Here is a 16,451-nt window from a genome sequence, read left to right on the forward strand (position 1 = left end):
AAAATCTCCAGCTCTAGAAATACTATAGACCTTTCTTGGGGTCAGGTAGTTTACACCCCAGGAAACATAGGATTACTTAAAAAAAGTATTTCTTTGGGACTGCTGCATGTGCCTTGGCCCCAACAACATTTTTAACATACTAGTGGTGACCCTGAAAAAACTAGGGCACCTCAAAGGAAGAACAAATATGTAAAGTAGCCCATGAAATTGCAGTGCAACACTCAATCTTTTATTCTTTTCTTCTCATCATAAAATAATCCATAGTCTTGCTTTCTTTTAGCCGCATTGAGTGAAAAAGATATCTTTCATAATCAAGGTTTTGTTTTGAAAGAAAGTTCCCCATCAGCAACTGGTTCAGACAATCATGTGAAAAATTTCCATAGTTATCAGATTGATATATGAGTGTGAGGCCCCACACATTACACAAGAAATCATATCAATCTCTTCTTGTTCTCAACGTCTGTAGCCATGGTGAGCACATCACTGTCTCTGATCCATCAGCATCATCTTGAGCTTAAGTTGTTCATGTCACCCAAACTGAAGGGCACAGGAACGCTCAATGTTAATTGCTCAGATAATTACTCATTTTTCCGTGTTTTATTAGACTCATCTGTACACTATTAGCTAGCGTTTTTCACCCAATGTTACTGTCAATGACAGCTATGTGGTTCATTAGAATGAAATACATGTAAAAAATGAATTTGCACATTTACTATACCAGCACAGACAACCACTTAACATAATTAAGGAAATATATTTTCCTGCATCTGTATGTTTTACGGAATATTTTCACTCAGCTACTTCCATTTAGAAACTATGGGCCACATGCCTCAAACAAAAAAACGGTCCCATTTATTCCTAAATGCCTGTAGGCCAATAGAAATGAATGGGAAGCCATTCCTTAATTGCAACTCACAATTTGTGAGTCGCAATTAAGGAATTTGTAAGAATCGCTATTTTTTTTTCGATTCCTACATGCATAGGCTTTTGCAACTCTTTATTAGTGAATCCTTATTTGACATTAAATTACATTTTTGATGCATGTGCCAGTATAATATTTGATCCCTGTCAAGATATGAAATAAAGAACTGGTAAAATTAGATTACAAACCTATCAATATGACAATCAGATCTGTCTTTTGATTACAAAGCCATTTCAGTTATAGATGTAAGCAAGAACCAGACAAAGAGACTGGTGCACAGACAGAAGATCAAGTCTGGAATATCAAAGTGTCAGAATATTGAGTTAGAAATATCAAAGTGGCAGATTATTGACTTCAAGAATATTGGTGACCAGAATATTGACTTGAAGGTAAGAAATATCGTTTTCTGTAATATCGAAGTTAGTAATATCGTTTGTCAAATTATCGTTGTTAATAATATTGATATTTATATTAGTATTCTGTATTGTAGTATGTTTGTTAAAAGTATGTGATCTAATGTTTTTTGTATAAGTATAGCTTTTTTTTATCTATGTGTGACATTTTTGAAAGTGATTAATTTTATGTTAATTACATTTTACGTATTTTTGTTCTGTAGCTAGTTGTGGGTTTATAGGGGAATTGCGTGGGAAGTAATTTAATTATAATAAGGAAATTGATCATTTTTATTTGTTAGTATTTATAGTTAAAAAGCATTAATTGATTATTTGTTGGTGATTCTATTTTATTATTAAATTAATTGATAATTATGTAAATTGTGTTATTTTTTTAGGAGTGGGTTGTGAGTGTACAGGGGAATAGGGTGGGAAGTAATTTAATTATAATAAAGTAATTAATCATTTGAATTTGTTAGTATTTAAAATTATTTTTTATTTTTTTATTAATGAATTATTACTTGGTTATCACATTTTATTAATTAATCAATTGATAGTTATGTAAATTGTGTTATTTGCTTTAGTAGCTGGTTGTGGGTTTATAGGGGAACAGGTTGGGAAGTAAATTATTTTGAATAAAGTAATTAATATTTTTTATTTATTAGTATTTATTTTATATTTTGATTTTATAGTGTGTGGTTATTATTAATTAATTACTAATTGTTTGTTAATTATAATTAATTAATTGATAAATATATTAATTGTGTCAATTATGAAGGACTTGTTTGTACATTTATATGGGAACATGGTGAGAATTTTTGTTTGAAATCATTAATAATTTTTGGGGGGATTATAATTAATTTATATTAAATATAGGTATTTGTTTGTAATGTTTTTTTAAACTTCTATAAATTAAGGTTTGTAGTAAATTTTTAGTACTTTTTAACATTTAAATATGTTTATGTTTTTTAATTAATTATATTTTTATATATTTTTAATTTTTGTGTTATTTACAATGTTTATATAGTTGTTGGTATTTTGTTTCTTTTTCATTTGTATTTACATTTTTGGGAAAAATTGATTTTAACCCTCTGTTATCCAACAATTTCCTTACTGTTGCACTCTCTCTCGAGTGGGAAAAGTAATATTTATCCCCCTGCTATCCAATACTTTCCCTACTATTGCACTCACTGGAGTGGGAATAGTAATTTTTACTCCTCCGCTATCCAACACTTTCTCTATTGTTGCACTCACTGAAGTGGGAATAGTAAATGTTACCCTTTGCTATCCAACACTTTTCCTACTCTTGCACTCACTGGAGTGGGAATAGAAGTGTGTTCCCGTTTGCTATCCAACACGTTCCCTACTTTTGCAGTCACTGGAGAGGGAATAGTAATGTTAACCACTCTGCTATTTAAAGCTTTCCCTACTGTTGCACTCTCTGGAGTGGGAATAGTACATTTTAACCTTTGCTATCCAACACTTTCACTACTGTTGCACTCACTGGAGTGTGAATAGTAATGTTTACACCTATGCTATCGAACACTTTCCCTACTGTTCAGTGTATGGAGTGGGAATAGTAATTTTTACCCTCCAATATTTTCCCTACTGTTGCACTCACTGGAGTGGGAATAGTAATGTTTTACCCCTTCGCTATCCAACACTTTCCCTACTGTTGCACTCACAGGAGTGGGAAGAGTAATTGTTACCCCTTTGCTATCCAACACTTTCCCTACTGCTGCACTCCCTGGAGTGGGAATAGTACATTTTACCCTTTGCTATCCAACACTTTCCCTACTGTTGCACTCTTTGGAATGGGAATGGTAAATTTTACACCTACGCTATCCAACACTTTCTGATCTGTTGCACTCTGTGGAGCGGGAATAGTAATGTTTTCCACTCCCCTATTCAACAGTTTCCCTACAGGTGCATTCAGTGGAGTGGAAATAGTAATGTTTTACCTTTCGCTATCCAACACTTTTCCTACTGTTGCACTCACTGGAGAAGGAATAGTAAATTCTTACACCTATGCTATCCAACACTTTTCTTACTGTTGCATTCACTGGAGTGGAAATAGTAATTTGTACCCCTATGCTATCCAATACTTTCCCAACTGTTGCAGTAATTGCAATGGGAAAAGTACATTCATACCCCTACGCTATTCAACAATTTTCCTACTGTTGGACTCAGTCGAGTGCAAAATGTAAGTTTAAAAATGTATAAATATTTTAGTATTTCATGTTATAATATAATGTTTTTATGATTATATTTTATGTTATATGTGTGTATATATATGTTTTAGTTCATTTTTTTATATGCATAATTTTTAAAATTAATTAAAGTTGTTAGATAATTTTTTTAATATACATTTTTATATTTAATTCTATATATCTAGGTTTAAATGTTGGTAAATAAAATGTGATTACTATATTTTTTTAATGTTTATTATATCTAAGTAAATATTTTTTTACGTAATTCTATAATATAAGTGTTTTAATATTATTATTTTTTATATATAAAAACAATATCGTGGACTTCGATATTTTTTACATCTATATTTCTTTTTCGATATTTTTGTCATTTACATTTTAAATATAGGATGGCGATATTTTGAGTATCGATATTTTTACATAGATATTTTTGACATCTATGTTTTTGTCATCGATATTATGTCAGTGACTCAAGAGGCAAGTGCATGGTCAAGATAAAAATTTTCAGGTACCTTTAAGTTTGCAGGTTTTTTTAAAAGCTTTAGAAAATTCCCACCTTTTTCTGGAATTAATCTCTTTCTTCTCTGGATTTCTTTTCTTCAACAGATTCCAATATCTTTTTCAAAGGTGACTGACTTCCTAAAGCAGCCCTCCTGGCAACTATAGTATCCTCATCGTCTGCCCGAACAGATCTCGTGTCCCACGGTGAGTTGGCTGCCCTTCTAGCAAGGCAAAAAACAAAATATAAACAGGAGAAAGTTGTACTAATATCTGAGTTGTATCAAACCTTTATATTAACATAATGAAGAATGTCTCCTGCAGCTAAACAATCATTTACCATAATACAAACTGGATAGCACAAGTAAGCATGGGCGTAAAATCCGTTCCGCTGGCGGATTATGCGGATTTTCGGCAAATTCGCAATCCGTGAACTCTCGCGAACTTGCCGAAAATTCGTAAAATCCGTGCGAAGCGGATTTTTTGCTTGGTCGCACTTGCCAACTAGAATACTATACAATTTCGCGGGAGTAAACACTTGCAAACACGTAGATGCGGCGGGCAGCGACAATCTCGCAATTGCGAGATTGCAAAATTTGCAATTTCGCACAAGAAATCCACCAGCAGGCAGCATAAACCTTGAAAATTATGATTTTTATCACAATAACTCCTCAGGTTGACATTTGCTTGCACTTTTTCTTTGCAAGGAGTCAATGTTTGGGGGGGGGTGGGAGGAAGGAAATGCCCCACAGTCTCCAACTTCCTGTTCCTGTCCAGCAGGCTCCTCCCAGTGCTTTCTTCATGTCCTGGTCACTTTGGTTTGGATCTTGACCTGGAAGGGTTACTTTTTGTGGATGCTGCTGGATATTTGGATTTTTGCAAAACTGAAAGCACTCAGCAGGTGCAAAAGTTCAATCTTATCATTAGTAACCTTTCCCTGTAGTGCTTCCTGAGGGGCCCCTTCAGAGTTCATTTGCCTACTTGCAACTATTCTATGACCCTGCTCTGACCCTCACAGCAGGCTCAGAGAATAGCTACAAGTATACAACAAAGGTCCTGTTAAAAAAATTACACTGCAACAGAAAGCAATTACAGACAAAACTGAAAGCACTCAGCAGGTGCAAAAGTTCAATCTTATCATTAGTAACCATTCCCTGTAGTGCTTCCTGAGGGGCCCTTTCAGAGTTCAGTTGCCTACTTGCAACTATTCTATGACCCTGCTCTGACCCTCACAGCAGGCTCAGAGAATAGCTACAAGTAGGCCACAAAGGTCCTGTGAAAAAAAATTGCACTGCAACAGAAAGCAAATTACAGATAAGGAAGCAGGTGCCAGCCAGACTGGAAGTTTAAATTCAGTGACACATTAATCAACCCCAAATTAATTCATGTCAGTTGAAGCAGGACAGGTGTGCTTGCTTTTTTTCAACCCCATAATCTACAGTGATAAACCAACCAGAGGGTGGCAGTGATGTACCAGAGGGTGGCATGGGTGTACCAGAGGGTGGCAGTGGTGAAACAGAGGGTGTTGTGAACCTGTGATGATGAACCAGACGTAGAAACAACATAGTCGCGGCCGTTGCGAGCCGACAAGTAAGTTCGCAATTGCGAACTGGTACACAACCCTCGCGAACTGGCAGAAACCCTTGCGAACACAAAAAAAAAAAAATCCGCAAATTCGCGAGAGTTTGCGGATTTTGCGGATTGCGAATCCGTAAATACGCAAGTTCGCGGATTGCCAATTCGCAAAATCCGCCCATGCTTAAGCACAAGTCATCGACTCTGGAGCCAGTGATTAAATACAGCCGGTGCTTGCCAGGGCTCAGCCCTGGAACTGATTTCAGAACACAGTGGAACTAAACTGAGTGGCTTGAATCAATCATTTCAATGATTTGGAAACTTGCAATGATTTTAAAATTCCTTTGATAGAGCACGTGATGGCTTCGCACTGCTAATGGGGAAGCGGGCCTCCCTGCCTATCTTCCAGCTGGTCGGCTAGACACGGATGCGTAGGCGATGAAGAAGCAAAGGCCATAAAATTGACATTGACACCGAACACAATCGGCACCAAACCGTCATGACACAAGAGGATGAGTTAGTGTGGCGATGAAAGTTAAATAATTCCTATTTACGGACTGTGAATGGCTAATAATGCGTCATTGCTAATCGGATGGTGTGGGACTGCAGGTACAATGTGAAGCGGAAATGAGGGGAGGGTTACGGTGTTGAAGTGGGGGAAAAAAGTTAGAGGGCGAGAATAACCCGAGGATTGGGTCAGTGGGTGGAGTCAGAGTTGTGGCTAAAACGAGTAAAGCATCCCTGATTTTTAGTATTTCTTTGCCATTTCACTGACCAGTTACAGCTTATTACCTTATTTAATTCAACCAATGGATACAAATGCTTATTTAAGGTTTAATGAGTTTTTGCCATTAAAATACATTCACAAAGTGGAATGCGTTTCAAATTACAGAATGTCCTAAATATGCTTAAAAGTGGAATTACAAGCCTGTTATCTCTGCGCCATGCAATTTCTGTCATCAGAAGTTGTCCAACCTTTTTTCACAAGAGCAGTTCAAACATTAATGGAAAATATCCTAGTTTGCTAATGTTGCCACATAATTGTGGCTCTGCCATATTTGTCACATAATACATCATCTGCTGTATAATCTGTTGATTTTAACAAAAAAATAGTTTGCAGCTCAAACGGATCAAAAGTTACAAAAAAATGTGACTTGTGTTGCTGCAAAGTGGAGGGCCTTTTGCAAAGGTTGACTGATCACCTTTCACGCTTCTGCATGTGTATGCTACACTAGTTCTGAGGCAAAATCTTTGCAGTGACTGTAAAATTAATAAAATATCAGAAAATGTTGTCCTCCATTTCTGCATAATTTCAGTGGCCCCAAAGCAGACAGCACATGTTAAAAGTTCTTGTGCATGAAGCAGAGAGACCGTGAAGTATGTGAACTTAGGGGTTGATTAGGATGATGGTAGGAAAAGCATTCTGACCGCCTTGGTAGAGGAAATTAAAAGTCCGCATATACCACAGGAATTCTGGCAGACAGATTAGGATGAACCGCCTGAAAAATCTGACCGCAGCGGACGGATTCCATGAAATTCCAACTGGACCGTCCGGAACAGCTGAAAATCTGTCCGCGTCGGTCAGATTTGCTGCGTATAGAAACAAAACCGCCATTCAATTAGCGAAATGACCGCACGTGCAATTACGATATGCTGGTAGTGCCAGTGCAACGATCAGTTGTTTCCGACAGCCGCGATCGCAACAAATGATGAATGGGAGAGCAGGCAGAAACACTGTTGCATTCCCACCGCCGCTGTCGAAAGCAAACACACAACAAAGCTCCCAAGTTTGGCTTTAAATCTCGCTCAGCCTCAATAAACACCTAACACACCCCAATGACACATCCCCATGGCAAGTAAAAAATACAAATACCAGGTCAACCCACCCAACACACCTGACATGAATACTTTATTTTAACCCACTCACATAGCTGAGTATAAATCCAAGCTGTTCCCTGCCCAGAATCCTTTGCACAACTCCAAGACTGAAGGGCCCAACCCCACAGCACAAAGGAGAAAAAAATCAGCACACATCACAACCACACACAACTACACACACCCACACACGTCAACACCACCACCTTCACACCTGCACTTTTCACCCATTTGCACATCACACACCATGTCACAGAAGTAGATGGCCACATTCACTGACAATGAGTTGTCAGTGATGGTAGATGAGGTAATCAGAGTAAATTCACATTTGTTTGGAAGCATGGTCCAACAGACACCAGTAGCCACACAAAATCAAAAGTGGGCAAGGATAGTCAATGAAGTCAATGCAGTAGGGACCCCCCACGCACCCTGAAGGACATCAGGAGGAGGTGGCATGACCTCAAGACCAGGGTGAAAGAGTGTTCTAACAAGAACCATGAGCTGGCCCAGAGGACTGGCGGTGGCCCTCCCATTACATCACTAACATTCACCGAATGGGAGGAGAAGGTGCTTGCCACACTGTATCCAGAGAGTCTCACAGGAATACCCGGGGTAGTGGAGGCTGGTAAGTACCAACAAATGTGTACCATTACACTGCTATGTACTGTCTTGTACAACTAGAAAGCTATACTTCCTAGACACAAATGCTCTTGCGTACAACACACTCTTGCCAACACATGTCTCACATATCTAACATTTCCTTACTCTGAACCACCCCAAAGGTAGCAAGCAATATTTTCATGGGGACATATACAGGCAGCCAGCACTACAACTCCTACCGATCACCCTTGTCCCACAGCTGAGTTAGATGGAACACTCGCCACACCCACAACCATGTGTCAGCCATTGTACTGCTCTCCCCAAACTTACAGGTAGATAGCAATCTTAACAGGTGGGGTGTTTGTGGGTGGGAAGCCAGCATTACAACTCCCACCAGGCACCCTTGTCCCACAGCTGAACAAGATGGAGCACTCCCCCACCCACAACCATGTGGTAGCCATTCCATTCCTCACATTCACCTAACAGGTAGGTATCCATCTTAACAGTAAGGGGTGTTTGTGGGTGGGAAGCCACCACTACAACTCCCACCAGGCAGCTTTGTCACACAGCTGAGCAAGAAAGTGCACCCCAGACCCACAACCATGTGGCAGTCATTCCATTGCTCACCTTCACCCATCTTAACAGGGTGGGGTGTTTGTGGGTGGGAAGCCAGCACTACAACTCCCACCAGGCACCTCTGTCCCACAGCTGAGCAAGAAGGCACACTCACCCCACCCACAACCATGTGGCAACCATTCCATTGCTTACCTTCACCTAACAGGTAGGTAGCCATCTTAACAGTGAGGGGTGTTTGTGGGTGGGAAGCCAGCACTTCAACTCCCACCAGGCACCCTTGTCCCACAGCTGAGCAGGATGGAACACTCCTCCCACCCACAACTATGTGTCAGCCATTCCATGGCTCTCCCCAAACTTACAGGTAGGTAGCTATCTTAACAAGGAGGTGGGGGATGAGTGGGAAGCTAGCACTACAACTCCCACAAGGCACCCATGTCCCACAGCTGAGCAGGATGGGACACTACCCACACCACAACCATGTGGCAGCAATTTCCCTCCACTGTGTTACTGAACAGTTAGCTAGACAGTGCATGCACCTTGCTACCCTTCTCAAGATGCATAGAGCCTTATGACTACACCAGCCCTCACATGTCATCCAACTTGGGATAGATCCAAAAGCCACATCCAGTGTGCAGACAGCTAAGTGTACATAACTGTCACAGAAATTAAACTTTGAACCACCAAGTAACATGTTGAACAAATTCATGGCCCAATCATGCACCTCACAGAATACAATGTGTTAGTGCCACGGTGTCAGAGCATGAAGGTCCATATGAACACAAAACATTCATGGTCAATCAGACAAACTAACTAAAGTAAATGATATGAAAAAGGTATGTATGATATCACAATGGCTAGTCCTTGCTTATCTGAAAGTGACTCCATGCAGAGCAAACCAAAAAGACACATCACATAAAGTTGATGTGCCGCATGTGGTTAGATGACGACATGTCCCTGTATTCACACAATCTGTACGTGGCACATGGTTTCTATTTACTTGTCACACCATGGACAAGTATTGTTAGTACCTCAACATCATGTCATGATGTTCAGTATCTTGCAGCCATACCAAGTGATTGCAATGTAAAGTGTGTGGTGTATCGCATGTAGAATCCAAATGTTGAACACCAAGCTTGTGGAGTGCACTTCAATGACCATTTCACCTCTGTTCAACAGGAGATCCACAAGCAACTGCTGCAGAAGACAACACCAACCTGCAGAGTCAGTCTCCCCCGACGATGAACTCTCGGAATGCAGTCTCCCTACATTTCTCGGTTGAGGAGCAACAACCTGGCCCATCTAGACTGCCAGGGCGCACCACTTCTCAGGCCCTCATTTTCCTCACCACCACCACTGCCTCCACCACAGCAACAACCACAGTTCTGACCCCTGCTGCAATGTCCTCTGCAGCATCAACCACCACCACCACCACCACTGCTGCCTGCAACACTCTTGTGCCTGTACGCTGAGTGCTAATGCCACAGGTCTGGGTCAGCAGGGCTCGTGGGAGGGCAACTAGGGGACAAATACAGGAGGACACTGGGACCAACGCCATAGCAAAGATCGTCAGAGTCCTTTGGGCACATGAGCAGACCCAGGGACATACGGGCCAGGTTGTGGAAGATGTGCACAAGCTCTGCCTGCTGCTGATGTCCATGGACACATGTATGGACCAACTTGTGGACCTCATGGGCCAGCTGGTAGGTGTTCTGAGGGACAGACATGTGGCCCAAATTACAGCTCAACCCCCCTCCAGTGGCCTGCATGCTGATACTCCCACAACCTCATCTGCGGCCACATAGAGAGGTGAGATGCAACAAAATGACTCTGCAGATACCGCTGAGCCCTCAGCAGAGGCTCCCTTCCAAATGCACAAGGGGCCTTTCCAGAAACACCAGGGGAGGATCACATGGCAATGCAGCATCCACATGCTAGTTGCTGAGCGAGTCATGATGGAACTTCTGTTCTCCTTGACATTGACTTTCTTGAATATCCTTACCCACATTGCCATTTTGATGGCAGGAGTCTGTTGGACTGTGTGACTACATCAATGTGGTGACTACTTTATTTGTTTTGTTTACCATCACTGACAACTCATAAATTCACTTAGAACCATTTTGTAAATAATAAATTCTCTGTCACAAATACTCATTGTAAATAAACACTCTTTACACACCTATGTCTTTGTGTCAGCCCATGTTTATCACAGTATGTACAATGTCAACTCAGAATCCAATGTACCACAAACTCTGACTGTGCAAGGCATTGAGAGCGTGAAGGGACCTAGGAAGACACAAGAGAATGACATTTACTTGTCAGGGGAGGTCATTACAGGTAGAACACACCACTAGTCATCAAGGTACACAAGCCATCCCACATAACAATGAGCAACAACATCTACATGGATATGAGGTACCTGGATGAAAATACCCTGTGCCACACATATTAGCCATTAGCACAGAGCCATCAACAGCCAGCAGTCAAAAAGGTCTTTTATGCCTTGCCACTACCATAAAAGACAACAGACAATGTCACTCTTGTACAATATCACTCACACTCAAGGGAAGTAGTTGTCGATGAGCTTTTGACGTAGGTCAACACCTTCCTCTTCTCCACTACCGTCGTCACTGGACAGGGGGATCTCTTTGTGCAAGGCCAGGTTGTGGAGCATGCAGCATGCAACTATAATCTGACACTCCTTTTGGAGAGAGTAGATTAGTGCACCTCCGCTCTTGGATAGACACCGGAATCTAGACTTCGGAAGCCCAAAAATATGCTCCACCACATTCCGTGTCCTCCCATGAGCATCATTGTAGCAGACTTCACCCGGGGTCCCTGGATTCCTCAGTGGGCTCAGCAACCAAGACCGGTTGGGATACGCAGAGTCACCTAGGTGTGAAAATCAGAGAGCAATTTGGTAATATAAACAGTAGCTGATGACAGTATGTCACACATACAGCACACTACTTGACTCTGCGTACTCACCAACAAGCCATACATGCTCCGGATGTAGATTTGCAATCTATTGTGAGATGATTCTGTTACGCAGTATGTAGGAGTCATGTGCAGACCCAGGAAATTTGGCACAGACATGGGAGATAATCATATCCGCTTGGTATACCACTTGCATATTTATGGAATGGAAATGTTTCCTGTTACAGTAGATATGCTCACATGTCTGTGGTGGAACTAGGCCAACATGTATGCAGTCAATGGCGCCAACAACATTAAGTCCAAGATCATAGAAATAAACCTTCACACCTGCCAATTCGAGTCTCCTTTGGAAGTGGATGTAGCGGTCCTTGTATGTCATCATTGCGGACAGGACATCACGTAGCACCATGGTGAACATAGGTTGAGACATCCCACCGGCGATGGCCACTGTGTACTGAAACGAACCAGTTGCCAAGAAGTGTAGGGCCGCCATCACCTTAACTGTTAGCGTCAAAGCAGTTAGATAGCATTGTGAGGCCTCTGATGGTGTCATGGAGATGGGCCATGCCTTTACACTGTGTTAAGTTAGCATGAGCTTTTTAGAAGTTTAAACACCATTTTTCCTCTTTGCTGCCTTTGCACATGGCACACATTATTATAAATGTTTAGAGTCTAGAAGACTGTTTTGCTTCACACGAGAATAATATGTTTTCCTATAGTAGCAGCTTTGCTTGGTAAACTTTGTCTGAACAGTGAGTGCCGAGGCCTTCAAGGTTTTTTCAACACAGTGGTTGTTCGGTCTGATCAGTGCACATTCTAGACATAACATATATGCAGCTGTGGCCACCTCTGATTTTGGCGTGTTTAATAATGCACTGCGTAGGCATGCTCACACACTTTGGAGAACATTCGCATGCAGAGAGCTGGTGTAGAAAATGATGTGATCCCTTTCAACTAGGACCAGAGGTATGGGGCCGCCCTTGTAATCCCAAGAGACCTTCTATAGACCTTCTATAGATATAAAATAGTCTACTAGCAAGGGAGGGTGAGAGCTAGATGTAATCTAACCTTTTTTCCATTTAGCATTTTAACATGCTTTCTCCCTTTGTATTTTATGGAATAGTAATCATGCTGATAACCTTGTTGCCTGAGTGGTACTATACCTGGCAGATATTGGCAGCCATTGGCAACCCCAGTACACGGCCTATCCCGGCTGACGAGGGTTGATACCCCGAAACACGTGTCCAGGGATGTCGAAGACAGCGAAGATAGCAGAAGATCGAAAGATGATGCCTTGCGAACACTTTACTACATTGACCAGAGTCCTTAGGGGCGACACCGCCGGTGTGTGAGTAGTGTGCGACCCCACCCCCATTTGTAACTTTAAAGCTCCCGTGAGCAGTGGGCTGACGAGCCTGGGATCCCGCACCTACGCGCCTGAGTGGTACTATACCTGTCAGATATTGGCAGCCATCGGCAACCCCAGTACACGGCCTATCCCTGCTGACGAGGGGTGATACCCCGAAACACGTGTCCAGGGATGGCGTAGACAGCGAAGATAGCAGAAGATCGAAAGATGATGCATCGCAAACACTTTACTACATTGACCAGAGTCCTTAGGGGCGACACCGCCGGTGTGTGAGTAGTGTGCGACCCCACCCCCATTTGTAACTTTAAAGCTCCCGTGAGCGGTGGGCTGACGAGCCTGGGATCTCGCACCTACGCGCCTGAGTGGTACTATACCTGGCAGATATTGGCAGCCATCGGCAACCCCAGTACACGGCCTATCCCTGCTGACCAGGGGTGATACCCCGAAACACGTGTCCAGGGATGGCGAAGACAGCGAAGATAGCAGAAGATCGAAAGATGATGCATCGTGAACACTTTACTACATTGACCAGAGTCCTTAGGGGCGACACCGCCAGTGTGTCAGTAGTGCGCGACCCCACCCCCATTTGTAACTTCAAAGCTCCCGTGAGCAGTGGGCTGACGAACCTGGGATCCCGCACCTATGCACCTGAGTGGTACTATACCTGGCAGATATTGGCAGCCATCGGCAACCCCAGTACACGGCCTATCCCTGGTGACGAGGGCTGATACCCCGAAACACGTGTCCAGGGATGGCGAAGACAGCGAAGATAGCAGAAGATCAAAGGATAATGCATCGCGAACACTTTACTACATTGACCAGAGTCCTTAGGGAAGACACCGCCGGTGTGTGAGTAGTGTGCGACCCCACCCCCATTTGCTTGTAAAATGTGTGCTTGTATTAGCTAAGATACTGCACCTGAGAACACGGCATTCGAAATAAATATTTCAAACTTGCACGTGTCTTCATTTACTCCCGTTTTGGACTGGTATGAGAGTATAACGAAAGAGTGTTCATGTGTTCCACGTTGCCTGAGGTATTCTAAGTTCCATATTCTGGGTTGTCTAATCATTGGGGTTTTGGAAGAACAAATGAAATATTGATTGCTAGTCTGGTAGGGGATTTTGGCTACTAAGGTGAGTTTTGGCACACCCTAATTCACTGAGGTTCCAAGTCTCTATGCACAGTCCTGTGTATGAGCAGAATCCCTGCTACAATGGTGCTCCAATTGACCACATAGGTCTTGAAGGGTAAGGAGATCCAGACGGAATTTCCTTATGATGTCCTCATCCTCTATGTCCGCCATCACTGCGAACAGACGATGCACATTTGGTCGTCTCCTACATATTATTAAAGGGGACACATGTCAATTTAATTCTCCTATCAGATTAGTTAAACAACTTACATCTTGACTGACTCAGCGCCAACAATGACTGGACTGTAACAACAGCTTAATGCTCAAGTCACATGCATAGACACCTTGATCTCATGTAGTTGTGCATGTGGTCAGTATGCACATACTGACTACCTCCAAAACAGATTTTGACTATGTGAATGGTAAACAGTACATTTTGTGGCACCAGTCCTGGGTGTAGGTGACACAGCACAGACTGGAAACAGCAACACTGCAGACTTCTTCGTAGATGCTGTACCTGCCACACATTCTTGCGTAAGTTGCACAGAGCAGAACTATTTTAACCAATAAGCACAGTGTGTATAATCTGACCAACTATAAAGACGAACACAGCAATGTACTCAGTGAAATAGACACATCATGTGGTCATGCCATCATTACTGTGTGTTGATTAGCCATCACACACATTGACATGTGCCCAAATATGAGACTACATTACACATCCAAATCGGTGTATATGCACATAAATATCATAGGTGGAATGTGAGTGTGTACATGCCAAAGCATGTAATCATGTGCACTGACATGGCATGTGTAGGCATCAGTGTGTTGCATGTCACACTAGCATTCAATTTTCCAAACAGGTTCTGTGGTACATTTTGAAGGTCTAGGGTTCAATGATGAAAATTGGATATTACCATTGCTAGAGCATAATGTGTCCATAGGTGCGGTAGTCGTGCTCTGCTACCGCGGACCCGGTGATTGGTTAGAATTGAAAGATGCCAAATAGCAGTAGCAACTGCCTGGCATCCACGGTGTACCCCCGCCAATGCCCAAGCCCTTGGAGCCAATGGGAACCGCGATCGCGGTAGTAAATTACAAATTTGAAAAGTGCGGAGCACGCCTCCGCGGGCCCGGTCATTGGTTAGAATTGAAAGATTACAAATTGCGGTAGAGACCGCCGGGCCCCCGCGGTGTGCCACCACCAAACCCCATGTTTTGCAGCCAATGGGAACCGCAATCGCAGTAGTGCAATACAATTTTGAAACTCGCGGTAGGCGTGCTCCGCCACTGCAGTCCCGGTTATTGGTTACAATTGAAAAATGCTAACCAGGCAGACCAATTGCAGAAGCTGAATACCACTGAAACAACCCCAGGGGCCTGTATATTTCTGTGAGAGAGCCACACAGTTCAATTGCATTCTGACACTGCTGCCTGCCATTCTTCACCACCAACTGCTGCTGTCCCTGTCTCCTGGATCCAGTGATGGCGAGAATTGAGAACATCAGGGCCTGTCCCTTCACCACAGAGTAGCTGGAGGTCCTGGTCGACGAGGTCTTTTCACAGTATGGGAGGCTATATGGTGCTAACACAAAAAGGGGGGAGAGGGTCCAAGGGAGATCATTTATAGACCTGCGAGGAGAGTATCCCCTAATACAATACAAATATACCGCGAAGTCTCCTCGGGTCTCCAAAAGTGCGCAATTTGTACAACAAAAATGAAGGATTCGAGGATTATAGTCTCACTAAATCCCCAACCAGGGAGAAATCCCTTTCAGGACGAAAACCCTCGCCCACTATAGGTGGCATGCTTCATCATATGGGTTTCTCCTCCCAGTGGAAAATCTAATCCCACTGAGGGCTACAACTCCCTGACTGTGAGGTAGGAGCTCTGTCATGTTTTGTTTGAGTAATAGAAACCTCTTCCAAATGCTAAAATCCCATATGTGAATCTCAGGTGTAATGAAGGTGCAATAAAACAAAAATAAATGCGTGAATGTGCAGTGGTGAGATTAAAACTACCTAGTGGGGGCAGAAAACTTTTTTTCCGCTTGCTCACACTGGTAGGGTTAAAAAGCAGTGCAAATAGCAGTACTGCTGATTTAAAACTGCTGTATATCATAAACGGTCAACATGTTTCAGCTTGTATCTAGGCTTTCTTCAGGACCAGATTAAGAATAAAGCTGCTGCTTGTGATAATAGTGACAGAAATAAAGATAAGATGGAGTGCTGGAGCCAAGATGGCAGCTGAGTAAGACCTCAGCAGCTTACCTCCACATCGCTCAAACCCTCAAACGAGTGCCTGCCGAGAATGCGCCCTGGCCCTGCATGCTGGTTTCGCTGGCGTGAAGGAGAGCGGGGGTGA

At 42.7% G+C, this 16,451-nt stretch overlaps 1 long non-coding RNA gene across 1 annotated transcript in view; it reads right to left on the minus strand.

The window, feature by feature from the left end:
* Positions 1–16,451, minus strand: part of LOC144785387 (uncharacterized) — a 278,059-nt gene that overhangs the window by 65,576 nt on the left and 196,032 nt on the right. Inside the window, exon 2 of the long non-coding RNA XR_013601847.1 lies at positions 4,081–4,246. This is a non-coding gene — a long non-coding RNA (uncharacterized LOC144785387). The remainder of the gene's footprint in view (positions 1–4,080; positions 4,247–16,451) is intronic.

The sequence above is a fragment of the Lissotriton helveticus genome, chromosome 10 (assembly GCF_964261635.1).
Source record: "Lissotriton helveticus chromosome 10, aLisHel1.1, whole genome shotgun sequence".
Classification (NCBI taxonomy): domain Eukaryota; kingdom Metazoa; phylum Chordata; class Amphibia; order Caudata; family Salamandridae; genus Lissotriton; species Lissotriton helveticus.